General features: G+C 42.4%; 1 long non-coding RNA gene across 1 annotated transcript; it reads left to right on the forward strand.

Annotated features, from left to right (window-relative positions):
• The first annotated feature begins 523 nt into the window (after positions 1–523).
• LOC145657390 (uncharacterized) lies at positions 524–6,167 on the forward strand. The gene is made up of 2 exons (XR_014123025.1): positions 524–1,557; positions 5,882–6,167. It is a non-coding gene; the product is annotated as an uncharacterized LOC145657390 (long non-coding RNA).
• The last annotated feature ends 7,809 nt before the right edge of the window (positions 6,168–13,976 follow it).

The raw sequence follows: 13,976 nt of genomic DNA on the forward strand, positions 1-13,976 counted from the left end.
AGACTTTTCTGTTTTTTGGCATATTTTGGTTATAGTTATAATGTTCATTTTTCACTTGTACACATGAAGCTTTATATTTTGATATTCTGTAAGGCTTGATATCTAATTTAACGTCATTGTTCAGTCATATTTTATGTCAGTCCTGCTAAGATTTGGTGAAAGTAATGTGACAGACCACACTTTTACTCAATAAATGATTGTACAAAATATCATTTTAAACATTTATTACACATTTCTATACTACTTTATTCATATATTTCACTACATTTGTGGCCCAAAAAGTTTGGGTCACAGTTTGATTTTATTTCCAACATCAAAACAGTTGATATTTCTTTATATAGTGCTCTAGGTCAAATGGTACCTCATTAGGAATAGAGCTGAGATTTGTCTGAACATTTTCACATGAAACATATGGGTATCACAAGTAAGAACCTTTAAAGTAAATTTAAGAAAGTATGCAAAAACAGAGAAAATGCCCTGAGACTTCAGAAGATTAATGAGATCTGGGTATATCCATCGTTGTTTACCTTGACAACATACTGGTATATTCCTTTTCCCTAGACCAAGATGTTTGCGAAATTTGCCAGGTACTCTGGGCAAAGGAGAGTTCCATCTGTGTGAGGTCATCTCCATAAGCTACCTCATAAATGCAACCAGTGTATGGATACAGGCAGCTAAAGTGATCTACAGCACTTACTGCGATTTGCCAACTTCCACCGGTGTTTAATTAGGGGATTTAGCACTAAGGCCCATTCTCTTACAAACCAACTCCATGGAGGAAACAACTAGCTGGAGTGGAGTCCAGTGGCAGAAGAGGCCTTTGGCAACTGTCTCGGTCCTCCATCATCCTGACCCTGATAGGCCCTTTGTCGTTTTGATGTTGGAGTCTCAGTGGTGCTGTCTCAGTGTTCTGGAAACACCCCAAACTTAAGCCATTTAAGCCGTTGGTCTACTATTCTAAGAAACTGATCCCTGTGGAGAGGACCAAGAGAGTGGGAGACAGAGAGCTGCTGGCCATAAAGCTAGCATTCAAGGAGTGGAGGCGTTGGTTAGAGAGTGCTCAACACCCCTTTGACTGACCATAAAAACCTCCAATAGTTCCAAATCGCCAAATATCTCAACTTTCACCAGGCCAGGTGCTCTGTCTTCTTTTCTCGCTTCATCTATTCCATCACTTATCAGCCAGGATACAAAAACACCAAGGCGGATGCCCTGTTCATGCACTTTGACCTGGAGGCTGGACCCACCAGCAGGGAGGCCATCCTGCCTCCTTCCTGCAAGCCATCAGGTGGGATCTGGACCAGGCCATCACACGGGCCAGATCTCACCGACACTGCCCAGGCCAGCGGCTTACAGCTCAGTATTGGTGGCTCTCCATTGAGATGTAATCAACCACATGGCCTCCTGCACTGTTTGCGCCAGCATCAATTACCAATGCACTGTTGTCTTCCTGCAGCTCTTTCACCAGTTTGGACTGCCAGAGGACATCATCTTGGACCAAGAGGTACAATTTATATAGCAGATCTAGCAAGAACTCCTGGACACCTCAACATGATGGTGAGCATGAACTCTAGTTATCAGCCACAGCCTAATACTCCAGCGTGCCCAAGTGGAGCGGGTGAACCAGAAATTAGGAAAGTTACTACATATGTAATGTCAAGAACATCCAGAGACATGGAGCACCTCCCTACACAGCACAAAATATGCTCAGAATTACCCACATCACTCCCCACATCACAGGCTTATCCTGTATGAGTGTTTCCTAGGGATGTTGGCCCTTCCACTCTCTGGGAACGGATCATTGAGGTCACCTGTTTGGTCAACCTCTATGTGGTTTGAGTTTCCTGAGCATTTCATGCCTCTTCCCTCAAGCCTTTTTGCACAGACCAAGGATTGTGAATATGGCTGGGAAAATTATATGTAAACAACAAAAAGAGCAATGTGAGATATATATTTGTCTAGTAGGAAGAAAGCCCAGCAAATCATAGGGGACCCTACTGATCCTGTGTGTTGAATTTGATCTGCTCCTTTCTGGAGTGTTCTAGAGTACCATGAGTCACAAAAAAATATTTCTAAGAATTTGCTTATCCCTTAAGGACTTTTTCTGAGGAAAATGTAGCAAACGTCTGAGACAGACGTTTGCAAATGTAGAGTTGTTTTTATTTAAAAGCACAATTCAGGTTTGGTAATGTAACAGTCAGAGGTCTGTAGCCACAATATAGTTATCCAAAACTCGAGGAGTCAACAATAGAACAAATCGATAATCAGTCCTGAGTTCACAGTACCAGTTAGCAGTCTTATAGAGCAAACCAGCAGATAGGGACAAAGCTGATACGATAATTCCAAAAACAGAACAAGCTATAAACTGGAAAGACAAGCAGAGCTAACATTCAGTACACACATACATGTCATGGCAATGCTTCACAAAGAACAAAGGGAAACAGATGAGTATAATTAGACAGAACTAATTAGAAACAGGTGAGAATAATCAGTAATCCGGGAATGCAGGTTTGATGAGGGTGTGATGACTGGCAGAACCAGACTGAGTGACAGGAGAGCTGACAACAGATGAATGCTGGGAGTTGGAGTTCAGGCAAGGGAGCATGACAACTATTCTGACTGTATTTATATTTGGATCTGATATGAGATCCTATGTGATTTTATGTCGGATTTGTATGTAGATCTCTTATGTTATATCTTTATTTATTTATTATATTGTGCAACCTGATGAAGTTGAAGACAAATGTCCAGAAACAGACAAACTCTTTCAAAATCAAAACTGTAATAATCTTCCCATTTCATATCAGATATTCACTTTGGTTCATGTTATTAAAAAATGTTTAAAGACATTATTAGAAGCCAGAAAATAAAAATAATAGTAACATTTAATTTACATAACACCTTCCTTATACTCAAAGTCACTTTACATAATCCAAGTATAAAATGTACACCATAGGACAGTCAACAAATCAAAAAAACTACAGGATCAATCAGAAACACAATCAGAAATTGAGGGGGAAAAGGTTTTAGCAACTGTTTACTCCTTTAAAAAAGTTTAATCTTTTTTTCTCAGCATTTTATCACTTTCCTCCAGTAAAGTGCAGCGCAGAGACGGAGTGATTACGGTAATCATTAGTTTCCGGGACAAGACACTGAAAGATCTGCCCACTGCAGAGACCAGTCTGAATTTAGGAATGGAGAGACGACCAGCGTCAGAGGACATAAGCGCACAGGCAGGGCAGTGAGGGTGTTAAAGGTCAGATATGTAGGGGATGTGAGACCATGCAGAGATGTGAGCAGGAGTACAAGTGCAAGTGAACAACAGCAGCCAGAGATACTAGAGGAACATGCACAAAACCCACAATACACACAACGGAGCAAAACTCAGGCAATACAATCACTAAGCATTTTGTCACGCAGTTTGACACTTGTTCTAGAAAATTACTACTTTATATAATTAAAGATTTACTTATGTACTCACACAAATTAAAATTAAATGTTTTTTTCCTGTATATAGTTATTTATTGTTTTGTATTTACTGAATGTTCTCCCTGATTAAATTAAGGGGTCTTCATTCAATCTTGTTCATTCTTGACTGTGAAGGGAGAGGGTTTCTCTTAGGACCCACGAATGTTTCCACATATGGGAGAAAATACCCAGACTTGAATTAAATATCTTCTATATGAAACTGTGCTCAGATTGTTACTCATGAGATACATTGCCAGACATGTGTGACCACAGGTAAGCTACAGTGCACAACATTTATTCAAAATAAAAGTCCAAAATGTTTTAAATGTTGAAAAACATTACTAGTCAGAAAGAGTAGCCACAGAATGTGGGGGAGAATTTGTTAAGTTTGTTAAGAATTAAAATAAGGATGGGGGAAAAAAAACAGAGGAAAATTTGTCCTTTTCAAACTATACAATTAACCAGAAAAGAGTGAGATTCAGCCCCAAAAGTCCAAAGTTACAGCCACTGAACATTTTCTAAATGTCTAAATGTCCTTTAAGCTAGATTAGTTGATTACATAAATAAACTTTTTTACTATATAAATAATGCAACTTATTTATTATATAAATAAATTTATTTTATACAATAACTTGGTCAGTTAGGTGTTGAGCCCCTGCAGTTGCACAGTAAAAATATACGAGGATATATTTTTATTAATTAAAGGAACAAACTAATGGATCTACACATCACTCCCATAAGTACCATTACATGTCACGGTATGGCCCCTCCGCCCAAAATTTACCCATGTGTTAGACTCAGAGGTCGACTGTTTGGAGAATTCCATAATGGAGGTAGAGGATTCCCTGTCTGTGATGGACACATGGTCAGCAGATTCAGAGAGCAAAGAGCCTCCAGCTCCCAAGGCACATCACACTAGTATCAGCAAGCTGCCCCGCGTGACTCAAAAAGAGATGGTGCCATCATCATCTGAGGACACTCCTTCACCTGGGCAACACAGCCCCAGGGCTCGTGTGCCTGCGCACAAGCCTCAAGGAGGCAAAAAGGAGGCATCACCAGTGCCCACCCCAGAGACAGGCAAAACCACTGGTGCGCTTCCTAAGGCATGTACCCCAAAGCCAGAAAAGCCACCGCCACCCAACTCAGCGAAGCGCGAACACCCACAGCAGAATCAGACTCTGAGCCAGCCGATGAATGGGAGACAAGCAGGCGCTCCTGCCAGCTTCCTGGACTTATTCATAACCTGTTGTTTAATTATGAGCGCGTACCTGTCCCAGTCACTGTGTCAGTCCCAGTCACATTTAATGTATCCATCGCTTTGTCTCCCTTTGTGTCTGTGCCTGTGCCCATCAGTGTGAGCGTCTCTGTGTCTGTTATTATTCTGGTCCCTGTCCTTCACCCCCGCTGTCCTGCTCGCACTGGCCCATGTTGGTTAGCTCAGTCGGCGTTGGTTTAGGGGCCATAGCCTGATAGGCTGGCTCGCCGGGAGTCGCACCGTTGGGGAGGGGCTCTGTCACGGTACAGCCCCTCCCCCCAAACATCTACCCGTGTGTGTGTTCCTCCGTTTGGCCATGCCCCCATGTTCCACACCTGATCCTTGTTGTGCTGTTAATGTGAGTGTATATAAGTCCTTTGTGTAAACGTTAGCATTGTCAGTGTTTGATCCCACAATAGCTTTAGTGCTTTGTTGCCTTCCATGTCTCAAAAATAAAACTCGTCGTATGTCTCATGGCTCCTCTTCTGCATCCTGCCAAGCCTCCCCATGTTACATTACACACTTTACCTTATCTCAAGAGAATTAAAACCTTAGTCATGAATTACTGTAACTTGTACACTGGAGCTCTCATACAAAACAGGAGAGCAGACACCCACACATTTAACCTCACAGGGTTTTATGATTAACTGGACACAGCAGCAGTGTCAGCAGCATCTTAGAGACGTGAGCAATTTTACCTTCAGCAGAAGCAGTTTATAGCCACTCACCAATCATCCTTTTCTTTTTATGGACAATCACAATAGTGGCCACAACTGCCATAATCACAACTCCACACATCACAGCTCTGATCAGAGTGTTTTTCATTGTGGAGTCATTGTGTTTTCCATCTGTAGTTAGTAAAGTAATATATGATCTTATTATAATACAACAACATTTCATGAACAGTGATGCAAGTGAAATGTTCTGAATGTAATGTATTGTCTCATCTCATCATCAGTATTTCTCACTGGAGCTCAGTATGTCTGATATGATTTATGCAGTTTGCAAAAGTGAAATACTTTAACAATCCAACATCTTCTCAAACTCATGAATACAGTTTTCAGTGTGACAAATATATTTACCCCATTTTTTAATTACTGGTGCTGTGAGACTGCAGTGAGTCACATAACAGTCATAATCTGCTTCATCATTTTCCAGGATGTCCACACTCTTCCTCAGCTGGTAGGTGTCTTCATCATTGGGTCTGACTACTGAGGATGTTATCAGCTCTTCATGCAGGGAGGTGCGGTACTTCTTCACACTCATCATCACATATTTAGGGTAGAAGCCTGTGGTCAAGCAGGGCAGGGTCAGTTTGCCTGGGTCAGTCACATTTTCTTCTCAAATGTATAAACAACTGGTGGAGCGAGAGAGATAGAGAGAGAGAGAGAGAGAGAGAGAGAGAGAGAGAAAGAGAGAGAAAGAGAAAACCTGTATAAACAAACAACTAACCAAATCAATCAATCAAACAATCAAAAGCCAGATCTCTATGAAAAACTGCTGTGGATAACTGGCTGCACATTCTTTCAGAATGATGTCACATAGGGTGATACCAATCCTCAAGAAGGCCACACTTGACAGCTCCAAATACAGACTGGTATCACTTCTCTCTTTCCTCTCAAAAGCCCTCAAACAAGCAGTTTATAATCAATTGTTTCTTTTCCTCACCCAAAACCAGCTGCATGATCCCAATCAGTCTGGCTACAAACTGGCACATTCTACAGAAATGGCCCTCATAGCGGTGACTGAGAAACTTCATGCTGCTAAAGCTGCCAAACAGTCATCTGTTTGATTCTTCTAGACCTTTCAGCAGCCTTTGACACAATGAACCACAACATTCTTCTCTCTGTTCTTTCCAGGCTTGGTGTGACTGGCTCTGCTTGGAGATGGTTTCAGTCCTATCTGGAGGAACAGTCCTATCAGGTGACATGGAGAGGATCCACATCCAAACCGTGTAGACTCTCCACTGGTGTTCCACAGGGCTCAGTATTGGACCCCCTTCTCTTCTCTTTGTATACTCATTCTCTTGGTGATGTAATATCTTCTCATGGTTTCTCCTACCACTGCTGTGCCGATTACACTCAATTATTGCTTTCTTTTCCACCCTCTGACACGCAGGTCTCCAGACGTATCTTGGCATGCTTGACTGGCATTGCATCATGGATGACAGCCCACCACTTGAAGCTTAACCCATGTAAAACCAAGCTTCTGATCAGCCCAGGTACTCCCAACCCTTACCATGACCTCACTGTTTCTGTAGAGAACTCCCTGGTATCACCCTCCGAAGCTGCCTGTAGCCTGGGCGTAACTTTGGACAACCAGTTGTTCTTCTCAACTCATGTTTTTCTAATCTAACCTGGTCTTGCAGATTCCTCCTTTGTAACATACGAAGGATTAAATCCTTTCTTTCGCAGGAAGCTACCCTTGTGCTTGTGCAGTCTCTTGTGATCTCAAAGCTAGACTACTGCAACTCACTACTTGCTGGTCTTCTTCTAAGAGCCATCAAACTTCTACAACTTGTCCAGAATCCAGCAGCACGACTGGTCTTCAATCTTCCGAAGTTCAAACATGTTACTCCACTGCTGCGCTCCCTTCATTGGCTCCCTGTAGCTGCACACATCAGATTTAAAACCTTGATGCTTGCCTACAAAGCCAAAAATGGACCAGCCCCTTCATACATGAGGTCAATGGTCAAAGCCCCATCCGTACCTCGAGTACTTCGAACCTCAAGTATGGCTCGGCTTGAAATACCTTGCTTCAGGTTTTATGGATGACAAGCATTAAGACTATTTTCTGTCCTGGCTCCAAGATGGTGAAATGAACTCTCGCTTGCTGTCTGGACAGCAGAGTCCCTTGCAGTCTTCAAATGCAGACTGAAGACCCATCTATTTGCAGAATATTTAAAGGACAACTGACATTGCTGCCTTATTGACTGACTAGTTTAACTCTTATTGTAGGGCACTGTTTATGGTTTTTAACAAACTCTAGCAGTTATTGTTTATAGCACTTATCATTAAGATAGACCTTATGTATTTTGCACTTCTAGGTATCAGTGTTCATCCCTGTATTCTACAGTATTCTAGTTCATTGGTATGTTTAATTCTAATCTACTATGCTGTACTTGGATATAATCTATGAGTGAATGACAAAGCACTTTGTAAGTCACTCTGGATAAGAGCATCTACTAAATGCCATAAATGCAAATGTAAATGTTTGGTGATGAAATGTCTGCAACTCAACTGAAAAGTGATCAGATCAACAGTTCAGCAATAGCATGTGTACTTAATGTTTTAATTCTGGTTGCTTGGTGCTTAGGGTATTTGGCTTGTGGTTGGGAGGTTGCTGGTTCAAGCCCTGCCACTGCCGAGTTGCTGCTGTTGAGCTCCTGAGCAAGGCCCTTAACCCTCAGTTGCTCCTGTCTAGGTTTGGGCTGCCTGACAGTATCCAAGCCTACATGCATTGAGGGCATGGCAGTCGGTCTGTTCTACATGTCTCCCTGATACTAGTGCCCCATGCCACACATCTCCCTGATACCAGTGCCCCATGCCACACGTCTCCCTGATACTAGTGCCCCATGCCACACGTCTCCCTGATACCAGTGCCCCATGCCACACGTCTCCCTGATACCAGTGCCCCATGCCACACGTCTCCCTGATACCAGTGCCCCATGCCACGTCTCCCTGATACTAGTGCCCCATGCCACACGTCTCCCTGATACCAGTGCCCCATGCCACGTCTCCCTGATACTAGTGCCCCATGCCACACGTCTCCCTGATACCAGTGCCCCATGCCACGTCTCCCTGATACTAGTGCCCCATGCCACACGTCTCCCTGATACCAGTGCCCCATGCCACGTCTCCCTGATACTAGTGCCCCATGCCACACGTCTCCCTGATACTAGTGCCCCATGCCACACGTCTCCCTGATACTAGTGCCCCATGCCACACGTCTCCCTGATACTAGTGCCCCATGCCACGTCTCCATGATATTAGTGCCCCTTGCCACATGTCTGCCTGATACAATCTGTCCACCTAATACTGTCATTAACTCTGAGACTGACTCTGACCTTACACACCTAACTGTCCACCTAACACTGTCATTTACTTTGACCTTGACTATGACCTTACACACCTAATTGTCCCCCACCAATCTCAATCCATGTTATGTCTTTGGATTTGTGAATGTGAATTTGATTTTTACTGATGTCCTACACTTTTCAGTAAATTAAATTCCCTCTTAAAGGGTCAAAGAAACCTCATCATACTTTTCCCAGGAACAGCGGATATATAAAAACATAAAGACTTTTAGTAGCTTTTCAGTACATTTAAATCATTAGTCAGGCTAATCAAATCCAACCAAGAGAGAATCTAACACTACCTGCACTAAGATGAGCTACAGGTCTCTCCAGGTTTGTCCTCAATTAAACCTTTATTAAAACTGTTAACTGTAGTGTATTTTGAGTGGGATGGGTGTGACCACTGTCTTTGGTGAAGGGTGAAGACTGTTGTCATCCTTCATTGTGCATACACCTGTATACAGTCCTTTTTGTGAGATGGTTTACTGCAACTGCAGATAAATTCTGCAGTAATAAACCAAAGAATACTGGAGCATAACTCATAACCCAACCTCTTGAAGTGTGTAGTAACATTTCTCAGTGATAAGATAAAATATAACTTAAAAATTCTAATCAATACATGTGAATGTATAGAGCACTGGTTCTCAAACTATGATGCACGTGTTCCCTTTAGTGGTAGAAAGAGGAATCTCTGAAATAAATCTCTAAACAAATATTTAATAATCACATGGAAAATAAAGCTTGCTGATGTAATACATTTTTGACTTCAGTTCCACAAAAAAAAGAATAAATGAATAAAATAAAATAGAATAATATAAATAATAAAAGAGGAAGTGAAACACAACTGATTTTCACAACACAACGGTTCCTGCGTGTCTGAGCTGTAGACCGTGTTGTGTCTCCTAGGTGACGCCCCGCCCACCCTCACGGTCCTGCCCCCCTCCAGTGTACAGCTGCAGCAGGAGAAGGTCACACTCGTCTGGCCAACAAGGGCTTCCCCTCAGACTGGAAGCTGAGCTGGAAGGTGGCTGGTAGCAGCTGGAGCTCGGGGGTGAGCCAGAGCTCCGGGCTTCTGCAGAAGGACGGCCTCTACAGCTGGAGCAGCACCCTGACCCTCCAGAAGGAGGAGTGGCTGAAGAAGACAGTGACCTGTGAGGCCACCAAGGACTCCCAGTCTCCTGTCACACAGACACTGAGTAGAGAGCAGTGTGCTGAGGCGTGAAACTCCCACATGTGTACTGAAGTGTTCTCCTCTCACTCATTAATGTGCTGTCTTTTAGATTACTCTGTTTATTACTCAAATGTTCCTGTTTATTGTTCAAAATGAAATAAAAAATGTTGAATAAATATTATAGTCTCTTAATTAGAACATTTCCCACAACATTACTCATAACAATAAATATCTTTCAAGTCTACATTTCTATACAGTAGAAACACTAATGTGTGATGAGGTATAGGATTAAACTTTGATAAAGCTGCCATTTCATCAATCATAATAAAGAAGGAAGCAGGAAGCCAGATATTATGGAAGCAAAAAGTAAGATATTTCCACGTTTTATTCACTACAAACTGTAACATGAGTAAGTCGGTGTATTTTTGGAACATCAGGGGCTGGAGGACAAACCATCTTTGGCCATTTCAGTATATCACAATATTATAATTTTTAATTTATTTCTGCCTGAAACTAATCCCATAATGCTTTATATCACTTTGTAGCGCAAGCTGGGCTGTTTTTCAATAAAATACTCTCATTAAAATATTTCTGCCTGACACTAACCCCCTTTAGCACTTGTCTGTTTAAAATAAAGCTTTGACCTAATGTATTAAGTGTAATAACAAAGAACTGCTTAATATTTGGTACATTTTTTTTTTTATTAATTGAGTCACACAGTGCTATTATGACACAGCCTGGTTTATCACACAGTGTTACTGAACTAAATATGTGTTGCTCTAAGTTACCCTGTACAGGTTTAACATACATACACCCCATTCAGCTGATATCCACCCTGACTCTGTGTGTGTGAGTGCATGTGTGTGTGTTACTGAGCTAAAGGTTTGCTGCTCTAAGACAGTGGAAACCTGGACACAGTGCTGCTCTGTTCTGGGTGTCAGAAATCTGCATTGCCTGTACAGGTTTAACATACATACACCCCACTCACCTTATACACAGCCCAACTCAGTGTGTGTGTGTGTGTGTGTGTGTGTGTGTGTGTGTTGTGGGGGCAGCTGAGGGCATAGAGCGGGCCATGCGCTTGTGTGTGAGAGAGAGAATTTTACTGAAAGATTTCAGTCAGTTTTTCAAAAAGTCATTGTTTCATTTGGTGTCATTATTTCATCTTATTGTATAATAAGTTTATTTAAGCAAGTATAGTGAGGTTATTTAACTTTACCCCCTAAAGAGCTTAAATTTTTCACTTTTACTTGTTAATAAAGATTTAGAATGGACATGAAAAGTATGTGTTGGTAGAAATGTTTCACAATGGCTGAGAATAATCAGAGGAAGGCACAGACATCGTGATTAGTGCTTTAGTGTGTGCTTACTTCACCTCTAAATAGGACAGAATCTCCTGAAGATGACTGATACTGATTTAGCAGTCATACTACTAGTAGAGATTTCTCTTCTCTAATAACTACCTGCTCTATTATAAGAACAACTGCCCCAAGAGACCAAAGGTCTCAGTACTGCAGTGGTGTGACTGGTTTCTGATGCTCCATGCACTGGGTGTGTGTAAATGTGCCTCTGTGGGGTCTTGATAAGCACTAGATAAATTCCATGTGTTGTTAATATTGTTATAAGTGTAGTGTTTTGTCTTCACCTGCTCCAGCAGAAACAGAGAGATCATCTTCTCAAAGAAAAGAGAGACAGGAGAAGTTTAGGAGCTTCTCCAGGTTTCTGGTGATGCAGCTCAGTCTGAGCTGTTATCACTGTCAGTGTCAACAGCAACATTAGCATTGTGTTTAATGGTGGGTTTCTTCTTGATGGATCATACTAATGTTCACAACTTCCATTTCTAACTCATAGACAGCAGGAGAAGAAGGACATATATATCTACAAAACTCTCCTCTAACAGAAGTGCAACAGTGTTGTCTGTATTGTCTCTTTGTGATTCATTATAGATTTTTTTGTTGACTTGAGTGAGTGTGTTGTGGTTCCTAGAAGAATGATTTTCTATAGATGTGTGTTGTTCAGTAGTGAGTGAGTGTGATGGGGCATCTCTCCTGCACAGAGTGTCATTGTGCTGTATCACATCCTCCCCCTCAGCACCTGCAGTAGGTCCCAGCTGCAGCAGTGCAGTCTCTGTGCAGTCTGACTGAGGGAGGTTTTTGTACGACTCTCTAACACTGTGTGAACAGCCAGTTACCACCAATGTTGTGTTCACTCTGACAGTAATAATCTCCTGCATCTTCAGTCTGGACTCCTCTGATGGTCAGAGTGAAGTCAGATCCAGATCCACTACCACTGAAACGAGCTGGAGTTCCTGACTGTAAGTTAGTAGCCCTGTAGATCAGGAGTTTAGGAGCTTCTCCAGGTTTCTGCAGGTACCAGTGTAGATAGTTATTACCATACACTGCAGGGTTTGTTCTACAGCTGATGGTGACTGTGTCTCCTGGAAGAGCAGATTTCACTGCAGGAGTCTGAGTCACAGTCACCTGACACATGGATTCTGGGGGGAAAAACAAAACAAAACAAAGTAAATCCAAATTAAATCATATTTTATTTTCCATTTCTTATGTTGCTTATATCTGTTAATAGAAGGTTTAGAATATTTTATTAAACAAGACATCTGTTTTTAGGTTATTCACCTCAAAAGCAAAGCATAAAATGATCTTTTACCTTGAGTCCAGAGGGCCAGTGTGCAGATGAAGATGGGGATCAAAGTCATGGTTGCTGTGGGTGAAGTTGCTGGGGCAGGCAGCTCTCAGTCATGAAGTGTTAAACTCACAGGACTATAAACACTCCCAGAGCACTGAAGCAGGTGCTGCACATGCAAAGTGGCTGATCTCTGAGGAAATGCCTCTAATACTGCCTTTGCCCCAGTGTGACAATCCACACACACACACACACTCACACATACACACACACACACACACACACACACACACACACACACACACACACCTTAGAAACTGTTCTAGGCTATACCTTTCTGATTATTTCATCTGGATCACTTGATCTTGAATTTGCATATTTGTGCAAAAACTGCTATATTGCCAAGCCTCTCTTCATTAACAAGCTCATAATTACAGCTAAAGGAAAATATTTATATTCAGAATAGATGTAGGATGCTCAGAACACGAGGAACAGGAACATTTCACAATCAAAATGTCAGAGGTGAAGATCATGCAGGAAAAAAAGCTTAAGCAAATGTGAATCTCCAGCTGAAGTACTGAACGAAACAATCAAAACAAAACCAACCATAAATGTGCACTAACAATAACAGAAGAAGTCAATGTAACATCAATGACCATCAAACAGAAAGGGTTTATAAGGCAACATAAAGACATAACAACATAAAGATGTAACACAGAAGTGGTGTTGACAACAGGGCAGGATGCACACCAGCAGAGTTGGGCATGGCACAAAACCTAAACAGACAAGCATGTGTAATGAAAGAATTGTCATAATGCCAGATCCCCTCGCAGACTTCAACACCAAGCAACTCGTTCTTCTCCCTGGCAACACATCGCCTTCCTGGTATTCACCCTTTTAAACACTCTCCTCACGTCACTCTCTGGATGATCAGAGGGCGCTGTTCTATGTTGGGCCCCGCGCATGTGCCATTGGCTGCGCCGATAGTGCCATTTGGACTAGCGCTGTTAGCACTAGCGCTGTTAGCACTAGCGCCGTTAGCATTGGCGTTGTTAGCATTAGTGCTGTTAGCATTAGGGCTGCTAGATGTAGCCTCGAAGCGAGCAAAGAATGTATTCAGCTCGTTCGCCAGAGACTCACCCGCACTCATCAGTCTGGAGGGTGGGCTCCTGTAGTCCGTGATCGTCCGTAGTTCCTGCCACAGGGATGTAGAGCCACTCTGCTGGAACTGTGTCTCTAGTTTCTTCCCGTAGCGCCGCTTCGCCTCACTCACCGCCCTGCGCACTCCGTATGCTGCAGACTTGTACTCGTCCATGTTCCCGCTGATGATCCCTGCGTTGTAGGCAGCAGCGCAAGAGTTCAGAGCC

Source organism: Electrophorus electricus, chromosome 4, assembly GCF_041902795.1.
Source record: "Electrophorus electricus isolate QZ-2024a chromosome 4, ASM4190279v1, whole genome shotgun sequence".
NCBI lineage: Eukaryota > Metazoa > Chordata > Actinopteri > Gymnotiformes > Gymnotidae > Electrophorus > Electrophorus electricus.